We start from the raw sequence: 17461 nt of genomic DNA, 5'->3' as shown, positions 1-17461 counted from the left end.
ACCATCTGAAAAGAGATTTCCCCAGTGCTTGCTCTCTGACAGAGGAGAACTCCTGAGGGTAATAAATGCTCCCCTCACCCACCCTGTGGGGAATTGCACTCACTGGTGCTCTAACTGGCTTCTTTGCACCTCAGGGTCTTTGCTTGTGCTGTGCTCTTCCTTTGCGTGTCCCAGGACTGATTCCTCACCTTTCAGGCTCCAAATCAAAGTGGCGTTTCCTAGCTACCCTTGCTAAGTTATCCTCTCTGCCCTCTCTCCTTTCCTCGTCCTTCTTTCCCTTGTCATCTCTTTCTGTCAGTATCTGGAATACTCATTTTTCAGATAGCGCTGTCGGACTACAAGGTGTGTGAGGGCACAGACCTCATCTGTCCTGTCCCTGCCATGTCCTAGCACTTAGAGGCAGTGCCTAGCACATAGCTGGGGCTCACAGATATTTGGTGAGTGAATGAATTTTAAAATTCCATGCAGACATTGGTGAGGGAGATGAAGAGGTACAAACTTTGCGTTACAAAATAAATGAGTCACAGGTAGGAAATGTACAGCATGGGGAATACAGTCAATAACTGTGTAATATCTTTGTGTGGTGACATATTGTAACTAGACTTATCGTGGTGATCATTTTGAAATGTATAGAAGTATTGAACTACTATGTGGTATACCAGGAACTAACATAGTGTTATAGGACAGTTATAGGTCAGAAATAAACAAAGTCATAGAAAAAGAGATCAGATTTGTAGCTACCGGAGGCAGGTATTAGGGAGGAGGGGGAATTGGAGGAAGGTGGTCAAAAGGTACAAACTTCCAGTTATAGATAAATGAGTACTAGGGGTGTAATGTACATATGCATATATATGATAAATATAATTAACACTGCTGTACATTTTGTATGAAAGTTAAGAGAGTAAGTTTTAACAGTTCTCATCACAAGAAAATGTATCCATTTTTTCTTTCTTTAATGTTGTATCTCTATGAGATGATACATGTTCACTAAACTTACTGTGGGCATCATTTCATGATGCATGTAAGTCAAATCATTATGCTGTAAACTCTAAACGTATATGGTGTTGTCTGTCAATTATATCTCAAGAAAATGCGAAGAAAAAAAGTTAACGCAGGGGAGGCTACTCTAGGAGAAAAAAGCTTACATTCTACCTTTGCTGTGGGCAGCACGTAGCTCTGGTACCTCGTGTCCAAGCCCTCAGCTCCCCACAACTGCAAAGGACCGTCCTGAGCAGGTTCAGAGGTGGCTCTGTGGGGAGCTGAGGACACGAGGTACCAGATAGGATGAACAGCTCATGTTCTGTCCCTAGTATTCGCCAATCGTCTTTCCACCTTTGTCACGGGGCCTTCGCTGTTGCAGTGGCGTATAAACAGAGGCAGTGCAGAAGAATCGGGGAGTTCATGCCTCTGATGGAAACCTGATGTGTAAATGCCTCCACCTCCTGTCTTTAGGTGGATGATTCTGGGAGCCATTCTCTACGCTTCTTGGGAGGGCCTAGGGGAATCCAGTTGCCATTACTCCCATCAGCAACCTCATTCACACGCTCTTATCTTACGTCCTTGTCTCAGGCTCTGCTCTGGGGAGAATCCACCCTAAGACCCCATTCACACGGATAGTTTCACTTTGTCGTTGCCTGTCCTTTGTCACAGCCTGCATAGACATTTACAGTATAAATTGGGAAACCTTTTATGAATGCCTGTATGAACGTTTGCCTGCTTATGTGTTTTATCTCTTTCACGATGACAAGGGTCTCTTGGACTTCTGAGACCTGTTATCCTAAAGATCTAAAAACTTCGTCTCCTTTTTCTTACAGCTGTTTACTGAGCAATCCACCGGCCCCCAGCTCTCCTAGTTTCTTGAAGACACAGTCATGGGATCCAGCTTGCTGTTGCTTTCCCATGTGTATTTATAGCACTGGCTTTTAGATGGTGGGCCAACTTTCAGAGGTGCTTGCTTTGAAATAGACTTGCTGAAGGACCTCTGTGGAGATAATGAGGCCACTTCTACACTTGCAAGTTGGAATACATTACAGATAGTGGTTGCAAGAAGTACTTGAAATGATGGTGCTTTCTATACAGGGCAATTCGGATTTTTAAAAAACCTTCTCCAAATCATTCTGCAACTGTTATCTGGTACTTTTGTGACTGGTTTATGCCCTGCACAGAAGTCATTACATCATCCGTCAGTTTTCTTTCAAACTTCTGTGTCAGTACCGGCAGAACTGATGGGTGAAAGTTTCAGCTTATGTAGGGTGGGTGTCGGGGGAAAAGGGAGAAGGCAGCTGTGATATTGCACATCGAAGATAGGGTTTTGCCATCTCCTAGGATGTAGATCCTTTAACCTCTTCTTTGCCATGGGTTCCCTGGGAGGCTCGGTGAAGCCAGTGGATCCTGTCTCAAAATAATGTTGTAAAACACATAAAACAAAGTTTGTAGGATTACAAAAGGAGCCAACCCTACAGAAGTGTGGTCATCAAAACATTGACGTTGTTCGTGATACAGAACATGCATGCTTCTGCATGGATGCATTAAACAACACGACCTACAGGCAGATCCATTAACTCTATAATTATGAGGTTGTGATGGGCACATGTTTTGAGGTATCTGCAACAGACTATCACGTGACTTGAAAATACCTGTGGTTTCTGTTTGTGGTCAAGTCCTAGGAACTGCTAACTGCCCCTCTGGTTTGTTGCTGACACTTATAGTTGAAGGGAATGATGTTTCAGATAGGAGTTAGTGAAAATGAAGATGTCATTTTTTCCCCCTCATCCCAGTTCATGAACCCCCTGAATTCTATCCAAGGACTCCAAATTCAGAAGCCCTCTTCTCAGGATTGGCAGATGCTTTCAGGCCTGTGCCGAAGCTCTTGTTGGCTAGGTGGGTGGTGGCCTTTTGCTCCAGCATCTGCCTCACGAGAGATGCTTGGCAAATGTTGGTTGAAGGAAAGCATCGCCGAGTACTGTACGTACTGTTGTTGTTACAGGTCAGGTGAATGTTAATAACAAGAGTGATGATGCTGGGTTGTTATCTCTCAGGATTCCTGTCTCTGCTTTTTTTTTTTTTTTGGTTCCTTTCATCTATAATAGAAATGGCCATTGATTGGGAGAACCAATGATGTCTGAAATTACTTATTAGATTGAAAATACTTTGGAAAGTGATTTTACTAACTTGGTTTGTCAGTTTTTCTCAGGCAGGATCTGTTTGCTGATTACTACTCTGCAGAATGTCGTAGAGTGAACAAGCCTTCTTTTGGTTTTGACATCAAGTGTTTTTGTGTCCTTAGTAAGCTTCTCATACCCATATACAAAATCTATATCTATATCTATGCATGAGGGAAAAATATTAGAAGAGAAAGCCCAAAAGACAAGATTATAACTGGAGTGCACATACACAAAGTGAACTATATAGGTATCAGCTGGAAAAAATGGTGGGGTAAAAGGGAGGGAGGGGTGAATGCCCATTTTTAGATATTGGAAAGGCAGCGTACCCAGTAGTTGAGAGGGCAGCCTCTGGAACCTGGGCTCAGATCCCAGCTCTGCCACTTGGTACTTGGTAGCTGACCTTGGGTAAATCCCATCACTTCCCTGCATCCAAATTTCCTCCTCTGTGAATGGGGATAATGATAGCAAATACCTCCAAGCATGCAGAGAAGATGAAGAGAGTTAATGCCTAGAAAACTCTTAGAGCAGAGCCAGGCATTAATACGGACTCTGGAAGTGGTCGTAAGCTGCTGCTTTATTCATTAGAACAACTCATATTAGTACAGGTGCAGTCCACGGAGCCCTTCCCTGTACCATACCTCATTTGAATCCCACAGTAACCCTAGTAGCTATTTTAAAATCCATATTCGAGATGAAGAACTTGAGGTACAGAGAGGTTCAATGATTTGTCCACTGAAAGGCTATATGAAGCAGTGCAGACAAGAGCCCAAGCTTTGGGATGGTGAGACATATATCCAGGTTCCAGTGGGTCCCACTGCATTTGGCAGAGTGGCTGAAGTGAGCCTTTGCAGTTCGTTTCAGATTTTACAAATGAAGAGGTTTGTTCCTTCAGGGATCCAGCGCCACCTCATCCAACTTTCTGCAGTGGTGGAGAGGTTCCATAGCTGTGCTGTTCACGGCAACAGTAGGGACTGCATGGAGCTACTGAGCCCTTGAACTGTGACTAGGGCCACTGATGAACTCAGTTGTAAATTTGACTTTATTTAAGTTCATTTAAACTTCAATGACCACATGTAACTAGTAGCTACCAGTTGGACAGTGCAGACAGAATGGCTCTTGTGTTAGAAGGCTTGGGTGGAAAGCCCAGCTCTACTACCGATTAGCTTTGCCACCTGGGGAAGATAATTCCTGAGGGCTCAGTTTCCCTATCTATGAAATGGGACAATAAAAATTCACTCTAGCGAGGCCAAACAAAAACGACAAATAAATTCACTCTAGCGAGGCCAAACAAAAGTGTTATTATTTTTTGAAAAGTTATAGCCATTCTGTGGAATCCAAGGGAAGGAATAAAAGCAGGCCAAGGAAAGGCTAAAAATAGAACAATCTTCAGGGTCATGATCACGCTCTTCTGGGTCATTTCTGCTCCTGGCACATCTGTGCTGATCTCGTCTCTGTGAAGACACGCTTTCTTTGTTCCCCCCGCATGTGATGAGAGAAGGATGGCCACCCCACAACCCCCAAATGTGTATCTCCCTCCTTCAGCAGCTTATTCCAGAATGATTTGCTGTCTCTCAGGCTCCGTTCTAAGTTCTAGAAGAGGAAACTTCACTTGGTTCATGTGAGAATTTTATTGTTTCTGCTCCCCTGGCCCCAGTTACCAAAAATACTTTGGCATTGACTATAATTGATGGGTTTTCAGGGGACTCTGTCATTTTAATTAAAAGGTGAAGGTCCTATAGGTCACGAAGATAAATCTGCCTTTTGTGCATTTTTATGTTACACAGCAGATTATGATAATCTTTGTTTTCACACGCATTTCTTCCTTCTGGGGATGAAGAGTCCATTTGTTACCTGGAAGGTATAAACTGGTCCCTGGAAAGAGAGGTCATTCTTGCTGGTCTCCTGTGTTTTTCTGCTTTAAAAGTCTCCTAGGGCTTCCCTGGTAGAGCAGTGGTTAAGAATCCGCCTATCAATGCAGGGGACACGGGTTCGAGCCCTGGTCCGGGAGGATCCCACATGCCGTGGAGCAACTAAGCCCGTGCACCACAACTACTGAGCCTGCGCTCTAGAGCCCACGAGCCACAACTACTGAGCCCACATGCCACAACGACTGAAGCCTGCACACCTAGAGCCGGTGTTCCGCCACAAGAGAAGCCACCGCAGTGAGAAGCCCGCGCACCGCGACGAAGAGTAGCCCCTGCTCCCTGCAACTAGAGAAAGCCCGCACGCAGCAGCGAAGGCCCAATGCAGCCAAAAATAAATAAATAAAATAAATAAAAGTTTAAAAAAATACTGAAAAAAAATAAATGAAAGCCTCCTAAAGTGTGGTGCACCTCTTGTGCACTGGAATTATAGGATCATAACCTAGTATTTCATTATATGGGCGTACTTGCTGCCAGAATGTTTCCCTGATGCCTGAATGAAGTGTGATTAGTGAATTCTTGTATGGAAATGTGAACGAGATGTAGAAATTTCTTAGAACTCAGGTTCTGACTGTAATGCATTATAAGTGTGAGCTGTGGGCTTCCCTGGTGGCGCAGTGGTTGAGAATCTGCCTGCCAATGCAGGGGACACGGGTTCGAGCCCTGGTCTGGGAAGATCCCACATGCTGCGGAGCGACTAGGCCCGTGAGCCACAATTGCTGAGCCCATGAGCCACAACTACTGAGCCTGCGCGTCTGGAGCCTGTGCTCCGCAACAAGAGAGGCCGCGATAGTGAGAGGCCCGCGCACCGCGATGAAGAGTGGCCCCCGCTTGCCGCAACTAGAGAAAGCCCTCGCACAGAAACGAGGACCCAACACAGCCATAAATAAATAAATAAATAAATAAATAAAAATTAAATACATAAATAAATAAAATTAAAAAAAAAAAATGTGAGCTGTGTCTTATTTAGAGCCTGAATAAGAGGAGTGGCCTCATAGGCCTTTATATGAGTCAGTGATGTCAAGCCATGGGAGGAATTGAAGACAACTGCTGTGGAAGCCAAGAGATTTTCCCAAATGAAGAAACAAATAATCCAGAGTGTATTGTTGTCTATAGATGACAGCTTGTGTGATACCCATAAGCCTGAGTTTTGTTTTTAACTTTCATAATGTATTGTTTTTAATCCGCTACATCTATACTACTGTCATTTCAACAAGTAATTAATATTAAAACTTTAATGAGGGAGTTCTTTTTTGGTTCTAAGTCTTTATGATCCTATGTGTTTTTTTAAATACTTAGAGCGCATCTTAACTCAGATGGTAAATTTTCATTGGAAATGTTTGATAGGCATTTCATTTATTTTGTAATGTTTACATCAGAAAAAGTGGATATGTGACTGAAATTATGTGATGTATTCCTTCCTCAAATATGGCCAGTTGTTTGGGGGACTCCGTCTTTTTTAACAACTCCATTGTTGAACTGGGAGACGTTCTGAGTTGGATTTTCTGTACTGTGCAAATTCCAGTCTTGAAACAGCCTTGGCTGACTACTTTACACCTCCAGCCCGCTCTCTGGTTTTCCCAGACTTTTTCCTATTTTACCCTCCCTTTTCCTCCCAGCGTGGGGAATATCCCAGCCTAGTCTGGAATCCTGGGTCCACTAACTACTTACTTGTTTTGTGCTCCTGGGTAAGTGGAATTATTTATATTCTCCCATGTTAGAGATTTAAAGCAAAATAAAGTAAAACTGTCCTATGGGTTGTCCTGAGGGTTGCATGAGATGAGAAGTGATGGTGTCTGATCTAATGCTTGGCTCAGAGTATCCAGCTGCTAAATTATTATCATGATGTTAGATTCCTTGATTCTCTTCTCTTGACTTAACTAAGGTACAGAACAGTCAGATATGGCTTTCTAGTGTTTTCTATGTCCTGTGAACACTTTTCTGGATTTTTAGATTATATATAATGTGATCTTAATATCAGAGGTAGTGATTGGTTATGAATCACCGCTGGCCGGGACTGATCTTTTTTAAATGTGTGTCCTCGGGTCCCTTTCCATCCCATCCTGTTTCCCCTTGTCTTCCTCTGGGTCCCCTGACTGTGCTCACTTCCCTGTACTGCAGGCATTAGAGCTTGTTCCTCACATTCTTACTCACCTTAAACCAAACATTACCAAGTCCGTCCTTTGTCCCATTCATTCACATCCTGCAGTCTACTGAGAAATCCATCAATGAATCCCAAAGTGATTCATCGCTTGTTAGTTTCTAGGCTGTGTAGTCTAGATAATGTTTTTCATTTTATTATTTGGAAATAATGCTTTTCCCTGAGGCAGCCATGTCAAGGTGGGAGTTTTGAGTTTTGGTCTGGCAAGTAGAATGGGTAGAAAAAAGGGAAGTAGATGAAGAGACAGGACAAGTTGGACCTTTTAAGGCATACGGTGTCTTGTTTATATATTCATGTATGTGTACCTGTCCCCATCAAAGCAGACTTGAGAAAACTTTTAAAAATATTTTATGAAATTGGAGATAAAGAGAAAATAAGGACAACTAAGCAGAAGGTTATCATATGATATGCTTGGCGAAAGGTCCTCTTCACTTATTGAAGGTGGACTCTTAGTTTGGCTCTGAGCTTCCTAGCTGCCAAAGTGAAGAGTGAAAAACAATTGAGTATAAGATGTACAGTTCCATAAGATCAAAACTAGTATTCTTTTTTATTTATTTATTTATTTATTTATTTATTTATTTATTTTGGCTGTGCTGGGTCTTCGGTTCGTGCGAGGGTTTTCTCTAGTTGCGGCAAGTGGGGGCCACTCTTCATCGCGGTGTGGGGACCGCTCTTCATCGCGGTGCGCGGGCCTCTCACTATCGCGGCCCCTCCCGTTACGGGGCACAGGCTCCAGACGCGCAGGCTCAGTAGTTGTGGCTCACGGGCCCAGCTGCTCCGTGGCATGTGGGATCTTCCCAGACCAGGGCTCGAACCCGTGTCCCCTGCATTAGCAGGCAGATTCTCAACCACTGCGCCACCAGGGAAGCCCCAAAAACTAGTATTCTTGGTACCAGTACCTGACACTTGAACCTTGCAAGTTAGTTCAGAAGTTTGACTCCAGGTGGAGGGTCTAAGATACCCAGCGGTGTATGTTAAAAGAACTCTTGCTAAAGAGGCCTGACTTCCTTAGCGCTGTGCTCTTCAGACATCTGGCCAGATTCATTCTCTTGTACTTCTAGGCTGAGACCTTAGTCTGACCCAAGCAAGCAGATGATAAAATGTTTTGCCAGTTTTTCTTTTCTTGAGGGCCTAGATAAGGCAGTAATTTTGTTGCACTTACATGTCAGGCAGACTCCAGCCCTAGAGAGAATTAATGAGGGACAAATGGGAGATTGCAAAATGGGAGTTTGCTCACTTGCTCATTTAAGCACTCATTCATTCACAAATATTTATTAAAATGTGTTGTATGCTAGTCTCTGTTTTAGGCATAGGAACATCAATTTTTTTTTTTTTTTTTTTCTGCCCCACGCAGCTTGTGGAATCTTAGTTCCCCAACCAGGGATCAAACCCGGGCCCTGGCAGTGAAAATGCTGAGTCCTAACCACCGGACCACCAGGGAACTCCCCACATCAATTTGTCTTTGTTTCTTTTGTCGCCATCCTGCTTCAAGCCATCGCCATCCATTGCTTGGACGACTGCAGTAGTCTCTCATTTTCTACTCTTGCTCCGCAGAGGGCCTTCTCCACCCAGCAGCTGGAGGGCTCTTGTGCAAACCTAAACCATCTCCTATTTCTCTCCTGCTTACAAGTCTCACATCACATTTGGAACCAAATCCCAACTCCATACTGTGGTCTGCAAACTCCCGCGTGATCTGCTCTCAGGACCTCCCCAACATCACCCCCCTACCTCTCTTTGCCTCACTCACTTTCCTTGAGCCCCTCTGACTGCCTCTCTGCTCCTGACCACATCCAGCTTATTTTGGCATTAGGCTCCTACAGGGCCACGCTTTTTCTCTATCTGGGACCCTCTTCCCCCGGAAGTCACATCGTATTATCCGTCATCATGTCAAGAGTCACCTTCTCAAAGAGGTTCTTTCCTGGAACACCCCATCCGTGCAGCCTCTCTTCCTCCAAACCCAGACAGTCTCTGTCACACTATTCACTTTTGTTTTCTCTATCACACTTATCTCAACCCACAGTTATCTTATTCACGCCCATTTACTTGTTTGTCTGTCTTCCCATGCTGCAGTGCAAGCTCCAGGGTACCCGGGACCTTACCACCACCTTCTGTGCCCAGCACCCACACAGGGCCTGGTGCAAAAGAGCTGATCAAAAAATACGTGTTGAAGGAATCATGCAGAGGTGACCTGTTGAGCATGGGGTAGACTATGGAAGACTGCTCACCTGCTCTGTATGACTTCCACATATGGTCAGAGTGCCTTACCTACCTCCCCTCCCTTCCCCCTTTCTCTGTGTGGTTTCCTTTAGTGGCCCTTTCACCTTATCCACCAGGTCAAATCAGAACAAAACAAAACAAACTCACACACATAGGCAGATCTTTTCCCCTCAACAAGAACCAACCAACCAAACAAACAAAAATTTTAAAACTTCTGAACACCTCTTTACTCTTTCCCCCCAAACACTCCTTTACACCTCTGTGTTGTTGCCTCCTCCAGGAAGTTTTCCTGGATTGCAGCAGTCCTCACCAATCTTACTCTTCTCAACATTGTTGAAGTCTTTACTTTCATTATTCCAAAAGACAATGGCAAATATTAATGACCTACTCTCTTGGTTGCCCCATGTATGTCTTTTCCAATTAGTTTGTCATTTTTGGATAGACAGGAATTAGTCTTATTCTTGATTTCCCTCAACATGTCTTGGTATAAAGCCAGAACTCAGTATGCTTTTGTATGTATAGGCTGTGTTTAGAGCATCTTTAAGTAGCTTGGGGAGCTTTCATAGATAGTATCATGGATTTGTGTTGTAGAAGTAACTGGGAGAACCAATAAATACTGAATCCCATTATGCTTGTGCTTATTTTGTGTAGTTTTCCATATAAATAATTACCATCTCATTTAGAAGCTTTTTACTATATTTTGACTTAACTTTTTTTGTGATGCCATTTAGTGTGAAATTGTTATAACTTTTTTTGTGATGCCATTTAGTGTGAAATTGTTATTTAAACTATAAGTATCTTATGCTTATTTAAGGATAGTTTTCATTCTGTTTATAAATATGACTTTATTAAAAAAAATTAAAACGTACTTATAATAAAAACGTGTACATCGGATTATCATGTTAGCACCGTCAAAAGACTTCCTTTTTTGGCCACAGGAGGGCACTGTTGTCAAACAAAAGATGACTTTAAGTTTGGAAATTTAATAATGGTTTAGATTAAGCTTTTAAGAAGCATTTATCCCACTAATGGATTAAAATGGCCAATATTTCCTGCGATGGGCATTGTCTTGCTGTATAATCCTGTTGCAGTTGAATTTACTGTGTATATATGTTCATGAGCTGTAAGTTATCAATAGCTGCATCTTACTGTATTTTTCCTAAAATGCTCTGTGAGGCTTGTTACAGCTGGAAGGCACTTTGGTGATCATGTAGTTGAACTATATTAGTTTACAGGTGAGGAATTAGGGAAGCATAGAAGTGAAATGACCATTCATTTGGGAGTAAAACTAGAGACTTACATTTATTCATTTATTCAACGGAATGTATTTAACACCCATGATGTGCAGGGCATTATGTTAGGGATTAGGGTGGAAGAGAAGTAAGACATCATCCCTCCCCTCAAGAGCTTTACATTCTGTTTGTAAATGAACAGACAACCTCCACCACACCAAGGTAACTATTCATGTCATAGAAATTCTGTTACTGATACTTACGTACAACTTACTGTATTTTTATAATACTATGTAGAAGTTAGATCATATCACATAAATTTTTTTAAAATAAAAGTTCGAGTGCTTGGTGACTTGTGGGTAGCCTCCAAAATATTACGTTGGTTATTTGTTATGCTAAATAAAATCCTTGGACACTGTTTTGATTCTTTGAAAATTGAGAAAGGAGAGGAAAATTTCCAATTAAAAACTGGTCTAATTAAAAGAAAGAAACCCTTAGCCGTAAGGATAATTGGGCCTTGAGAGATTTATGGCTAAATTGCCATTACCGCTCACATTTGTTCAGCCCCAGACTTGGGCAGTTTCACTTGGACAAAGAGCTGTGGAATCATGCTGACTGTCCCTGAATTTGGCGAGTGCATTTTATTTTATGTCACTCTCAGGTTTGTTTTCTCTGTTTTGTGACTGATAATGGCTCTCACTGAACCATCATCACTTAGCGATGATTGCTTTTGTACATTTCATGGTCACTTGTAGGCTAGAGTTTTTATTCATTAACAAAATGCATTTTTTTGCCCACACTTCCATTGGAAAGGAACATGTCACTGCATGGAAATAAAGATACTGCGGGTTTGTAAGGAATTTTTCAGTTCTTAAAGTGACAAAATGTGAACCTTAGGAGATCACAGCATGTCTATTTAATGTATTTGAATCATCTCTGACCAGAAGGGCCCTTTTGAAGACCTCTACCACCTAATTTAAATGAGATGGTATTGGCAACACTTGAAATTAAAGTGCCATGTATAAAATTTTATAAAATTCTTTAACATTTAACAGACACAGTTATTATCTTCAATGGCTCACTTAGAACATGCTTTGGCATATTGTAAAGTGAAGGAGTAAATTCTTCATTGATGTTTTTTAAGTTAGCATTAAAAAAGCAACTTATGACATGTCTATACCACATTTTGGCAGCAAAACATGTCCCCTTGAACATATGACCCTGAACATGCTCTAAATTACAAAGTAATCCCACACATCATGTGATAGTTACAAGTGATAGCCCAGCTGAGGCATCAGCCATATATCAGCGCTTGAAATACATTCACAAAAGCATCGATAACCTAGCAAGTACGTTTGCTTTTCATCAGCACCCTCTTAAATATCAGACGCTCATTAATACTTGTCTTGTTCCAGCATAAATTTGTCAAGAGAGAGGTTACATTTGCTTTGCATACTTTTGTGGAAAAGCTGTTTGGAAATTTCCAGAAGACAATGCAATGTGGTTGTGTTATTTAAGCAACTAGAAATGGAAGCATCTTTCCTCCTCTCTGTCTGAAGAAACGATGAATTATTTCATGGAGGCAACTTCTGTTTCAACATTTCCATTGGTTATCAGACAAGACCTCACTTGGGGGACCAACCTTTTAACCCTTTTCCACTCATAAAACTCTGTTTTTACTCCCCAAGCCCAGGTTGCTAATTTATGAAACACTTCTAGCTTCTATCATCTTCCGTCTTGACCGATTTGAAATTAGTGTGGAAAAATGATTTACAGCGATGTCTAAACTCTTAAGGGTCTCACCTCTTACATCATTAGCTGGAAGAATTATTCCTTACTTGTGCCCTGATACCTGAGGGGCTGAGAACCACAGTTACCAGATCATCCCAGTAGATCCCACTCCAGGAGGTCAGCTGAACTGATGGTGAGTCTGGAAATAGATAGTTATTCAAACATTCCCCACTCCGCAGGTGACCAGGTGAGGAAAGACAGTGCTTGGAAACCTCCTAGGTGAGTGGGCAGGCAGGAAAGGGCAGTGCTGATTGGTAGCTGGAGGACTGTCTGTCTTGTTATTAAGCCAGAATCTGCCTTGCTACATTGTTGCAAAAATGCTTCTGAATTGGAGTTTATCAGGAAATGAGTCTGAGAGGATGCACTGAGAAAAATCCATTTTGTTTTGTTTCCATGCTGAATTCCTTCATAGAAATCGACAGAAGTCATTTAGCCTTAAGTTGTGGCTCTGCTATATTTTCGCTGAAGTGTCTTCTAGGAGTTCTGATCTGAAGTGCGGTCGTTTTCCATCTGTTTGAAAAATGGCAGCTTAAGTGCGCAAGGTCTTTAGGATTCTTGTATGTTTGGTCTTAATTTGGAAAATGACATAAGCCTTTAATCTGCAGTAAAGCAGAACCCTGCAGCAAATCAGAATTACTGTTGTTCACCAGCTTCTCAGAGATGAGGCCGAAATTATTTAGGGGTTAATATAAAATAGCTTAGGCTCCCAGCCAGGGTCTGGTAGCTAATTCAGTCCAATTGTCTACACATGTGGGTCCACAGACAGAATTTTTATTTTTAGGTTGATGATCAATGTCTTGAATTCCTGAAGAAAGATAGATTTATTTTCAGTCTGTTTACTAAAGCATGAAAAAGGACAAATGCTTTTTGAAAATATTTTTACAAGAATTGAAACAGTAGGTACCTTGGTGCCAGACGGCTTGAATTTGCATCCTGGCTTAGCCACTTGCTAGCTGAGTGACCTCGGGCAAGTCCCTTGTTGTCACTGTGCCTCACTCTCCTCATCTGTACAGCAGGATAGAAATAAATCCTACTTTTAAGTGAGTTATTATGTTAAGTGCCTGGCCCATAGTAGTCACTACATAAGTGCTTTCTATTTATTTTTATTTATTTATTTATTTATTTATTTTGGGTGAAGTAGAAAAGAATAACTATTGCTTTGCCAGGCAAAGGGGGCCACAGTGGGCTAATGCCCTCAAAACTGTGTGTCCCGACCTGGAGGGGGTAGTGAGGACTTTTATAGTAATGGTTCAAAGAGGGCGTGATCAGCTTGTGGACATTCTTCTGATTGGCTGGTGGGGAGGTAAGTGGGCGTCAGCATCATCAACCTTCTGGTTCCAGCTGGTCTGGGGTCTCCGTGCTTGTGGGCAGCATGCAGTTAACTTCTCCCACCTGGTGGGGTTTCAGTGTTGTCATCCTAAAGCTGGTGGGGAGGTCAAGTCTAGCAGCTCAGATGTTGAAGGCAGTCCATCGCAGTGTGCTGTTTATGACTGTAGCCACTGCTAGTGTTGGAGGGTCTCCTGCAGAGGCGGGGAGCGGCTGTGTCTCACCGCGAGGACAAGGACCCTGGCAGCAGAAGTTCTGGGAAGTACTCCTTGGCGTGAGCCCTCCCAGAGTCCGCCATGAGCCCCACCCCAGAAGTGCTTTTTAAATAAAAACAAAGAAACTTCCTCCAGGGCCTTGGGTGAGTGTTCAGAGAGTTGAATTAACCAGAAGATTTCAACTGTCAACTCTCCTTATTGTTTAAGATTGGTAATAATTTCTAAATCATTTTAGTATATGTGATAAACTGAAGTCTTTTAGTGAATATTTATTGTCTTATTTTGATATAATTTCTGACTTAATGAAAAGTCAAAAGAAGAGTACGAAGAACTCCCATATAACCCTTTACCCTGATTCACCAATTGCTTGCATTTTCTTTGTTTGTGTTCATTCATTCATTCACTCTTCCCTTCCTTCCTTCCTTTCCTCTTCCCTTTTTCATGTCTATTTTTTTTCCTCAGAATCATTTGAAAATAAGTTGGAGACATTTGCCCCATTATTCTTAAATATTTCAGGGTGTATTTTTAATAACAAGGACATTCCCTCTCCTTTTTTTCTTTGTTTTTATTTTATTTTATTATTTTATTGAAATATAGTTGATTTACAATGTTGTGTTAATTTCTGTACAGCTAAGTGGTTCAGTTATACATATATACACATTCTTTTTTTAATATTCTTTTCCATTACGGTTTATCATGGGATATTGAATATAGTTCTCTGTGCTATACAGTAGGACCTTGTTGTTTACCCATTCTGTATATAATAGTTTGCATCTGCTAACCCCAAACTCCCAATCCATCCTTTCCCAAACTTCCTCCTCCTTAGCAATCATAAGTCTGTTCTCTGAAGGACATTCTCTCTCTTAACTGTAATACAATGACCAAAATCAAGAAATTTAATGTTGATACAACACTGTAATTTAATCTATAGGCTATATTTAGAAATTTTTAATTGTCCCAGTAATGTCCTTTATAGCTATATGTGTGTAAACATATGTGTGTATGTGTATATGTGTGTGTATATGTGTGTGTGTGTACACACAGTTCATTCTGAGAATGACTATATGTGTATATTTTTCCTGATCTAAGATTCAACATAGGGTCACAATTTCATTTAGTTGCCCTGTATCACTTCTTTAATTTTAACCATTCCTCAAATTTTTTTTGTCTTTCATAACCTGGAAACTTTTTAAGATTACAGAGCAATTACGTTCCAGAATGTCCCTCAAATCTGAGTTAGTCTGGTTTTTCCTCACGATTAGGTCCAGGTTTAAGGTCATTGTGTCTTACGGTTTTAAAAGGAACGGTGATATTTCACCATTGTAGATTTTTGGAATGAAAAGATGAGGAGCACCTCATGCTGCATAGATTGACATGCGTGGAGTGAGGTGGGTGTAGCGAAACTCGCATAAGAGGTATTCTGAGGATGCTTATTTGCAACAAGTAAATAACTGTATTCTCCCAAAATAATCCTTTTAGGGAATTCACTCTACTAATAGTGAAGGCAGGTAGATCAAGAGTTAGAGCCTTGCTTTTTCCTTGAAAAGAAATCAAGCGCAGGCAGAATTCTTTCTTGTGTACAACAGAAATACACATCTGAAGAATGGGCTCCTCTGTCTGGGGAACTCAAAATATCTTGGTACCAGGAAACATAAACAGGCATCCTGCTCTTCTGTTGTAAAAGAGTGACTGTCTCCACATAAGACCAACATGTAAGGTGAAAGATGAAAAATGTAACCTAGCATCTAAATGCTGAGTTTTTTTCATTCTGACAATGACCAGACACGTTAAAATTTATTTGTAGTCTAGATATGGGCAATGCCTTTCATCATTATAAACACCCAGACTCTTTAAAAATGAGTTACTTTATTTTTTAGGTTGAATATTTTATTTTTTATCGAAGTATAGTTGATTTACAATGTTGTGTTAATTTCTGCTGTACAGCAAAGGGATTCAGTTATACATATATATATGTTTATGTATATATATGTATATATACATTCTTTTTTATATTCTTTTCCATTATGGCTTATCACAGGATATTGAATATACTTCTCTGTGCTATACAGTAGGACCTTGTTAGTTATCCATTAGATATATAATAGATAAATGAATGACTTTTAAAGCAAATGATAGAAAGGACCGTGCTATTGATGCGAAACAACGGAGAGGGAAGTAAAGTGACTGGAAGTCAATGCTTTTGGCGTAATGCACAAAATTACTGATGGTCTTGAACGTACTGAAGTTTGGAAGTGACAAGAAAGTGTTAATCCTTTTAAGCAAGTGCCTAGGGTACACTCTGGGAAAATCTGACTGAATGAGTTACTGCTCAGCCTAAAATTAAACTCCTGGCTTTTTGTCTGGCATACGAACTATTGGATCACATTTCTTTTCATGGATGGATACATTTTTTTTTTAATGAATTGAAAAAAGAATCCCCAGTGGTTCCCTTTGTGTGAAGAAAAAAAGGTAAATATTAGCTAGGAAAGGTCATTTTGGTTTCCAGTATGTGGGGAGTTCATTAGGATGGGTTCTGATAAATTATGCTTTGTACTTCTTTCCGATAACAGAAGGTCACATTGTGCCCTTGGGTGGACATCAGGACAAACATACTTAATAAAGTTGGAGCATCTGGGAGATGACTATTTTCCAGTGTTTTTTTTTTTTTTTTCAAATACCTTATATTTATACAGTTATTCAAAGCTACTTCCCTCTCATAGTGCTAATGACTCAAGGCCTCCTCTGTCTCTCCTGTAGCCCTGAAAGGATGGATCTCAAGTCTATCACCTAAAGTGGTCTCTAGACAAACATCTGTAATTACATTCAGGGGCATCCAAAGAAGAGAAGAATCTCAGTTGTGCTTGGTGGTGGATTTTTAATGGGTTCCACAGGATTCAATAGTAATTAGACTGTGTTGCAAGGATAATTTTTATGTCATATTTGCAACTTAAGTATTTATTGTTGCCCATCATTATTTCTCTCTGATCTCCACCCCTGGGAGAGATGTATTTCATTTAGCAACATTAAAAATGAGTAGTTTCGTGGGTTTTGTTTTTTTTTTATGAAAGGTTTCTCTCTCTTTTTTTTTTTTTAATTAATTAATTAATTTATTTATTTATGGCTGTGTTGGGTCTTCGTTTCTGTGCGAGGGCTTTCTCTAGTTGTGGCAGGCGGGGGCCACTCTTCATCGCGGTGCGCGGGCCTCTCACTATCGCGGCCTCTCTTGTTGCGGAGCACAGGCTCCAGACGCGCAGGCTCAGCAATTGTGGCTCACGGGCCTAGTTGCTCCGCGGCATGTGGGATCTTCCCAGACCAGGGTTCGAACCCGTGTCCCCTGCATTGGCAGGCAGATTCTCAACCGCTGCGCCACCAGGGAAGCCCTCGTGGGTTTTTTTTGTTTGTTTGTTTTTTCTTTTTCTTGAGATGTCTTTTG

The sequence above is a fragment of the Balaenoptera musculus genome, chromosome 11, assembly GCF_009873245.2.
Source record: "Balaenoptera musculus isolate JJ_BM4_2016_0621 chromosome 11, mBalMus1.pri.v3, whole genome shotgun sequence".
Taxonomy (NCBI): domain Eukaryota; kingdom Metazoa; phylum Chordata; class Mammalia; order Artiodactyla; family Balaenopteridae; genus Balaenoptera; species Balaenoptera musculus.
This window is presented reverse-complemented; position numbering follows the sequence as displayed.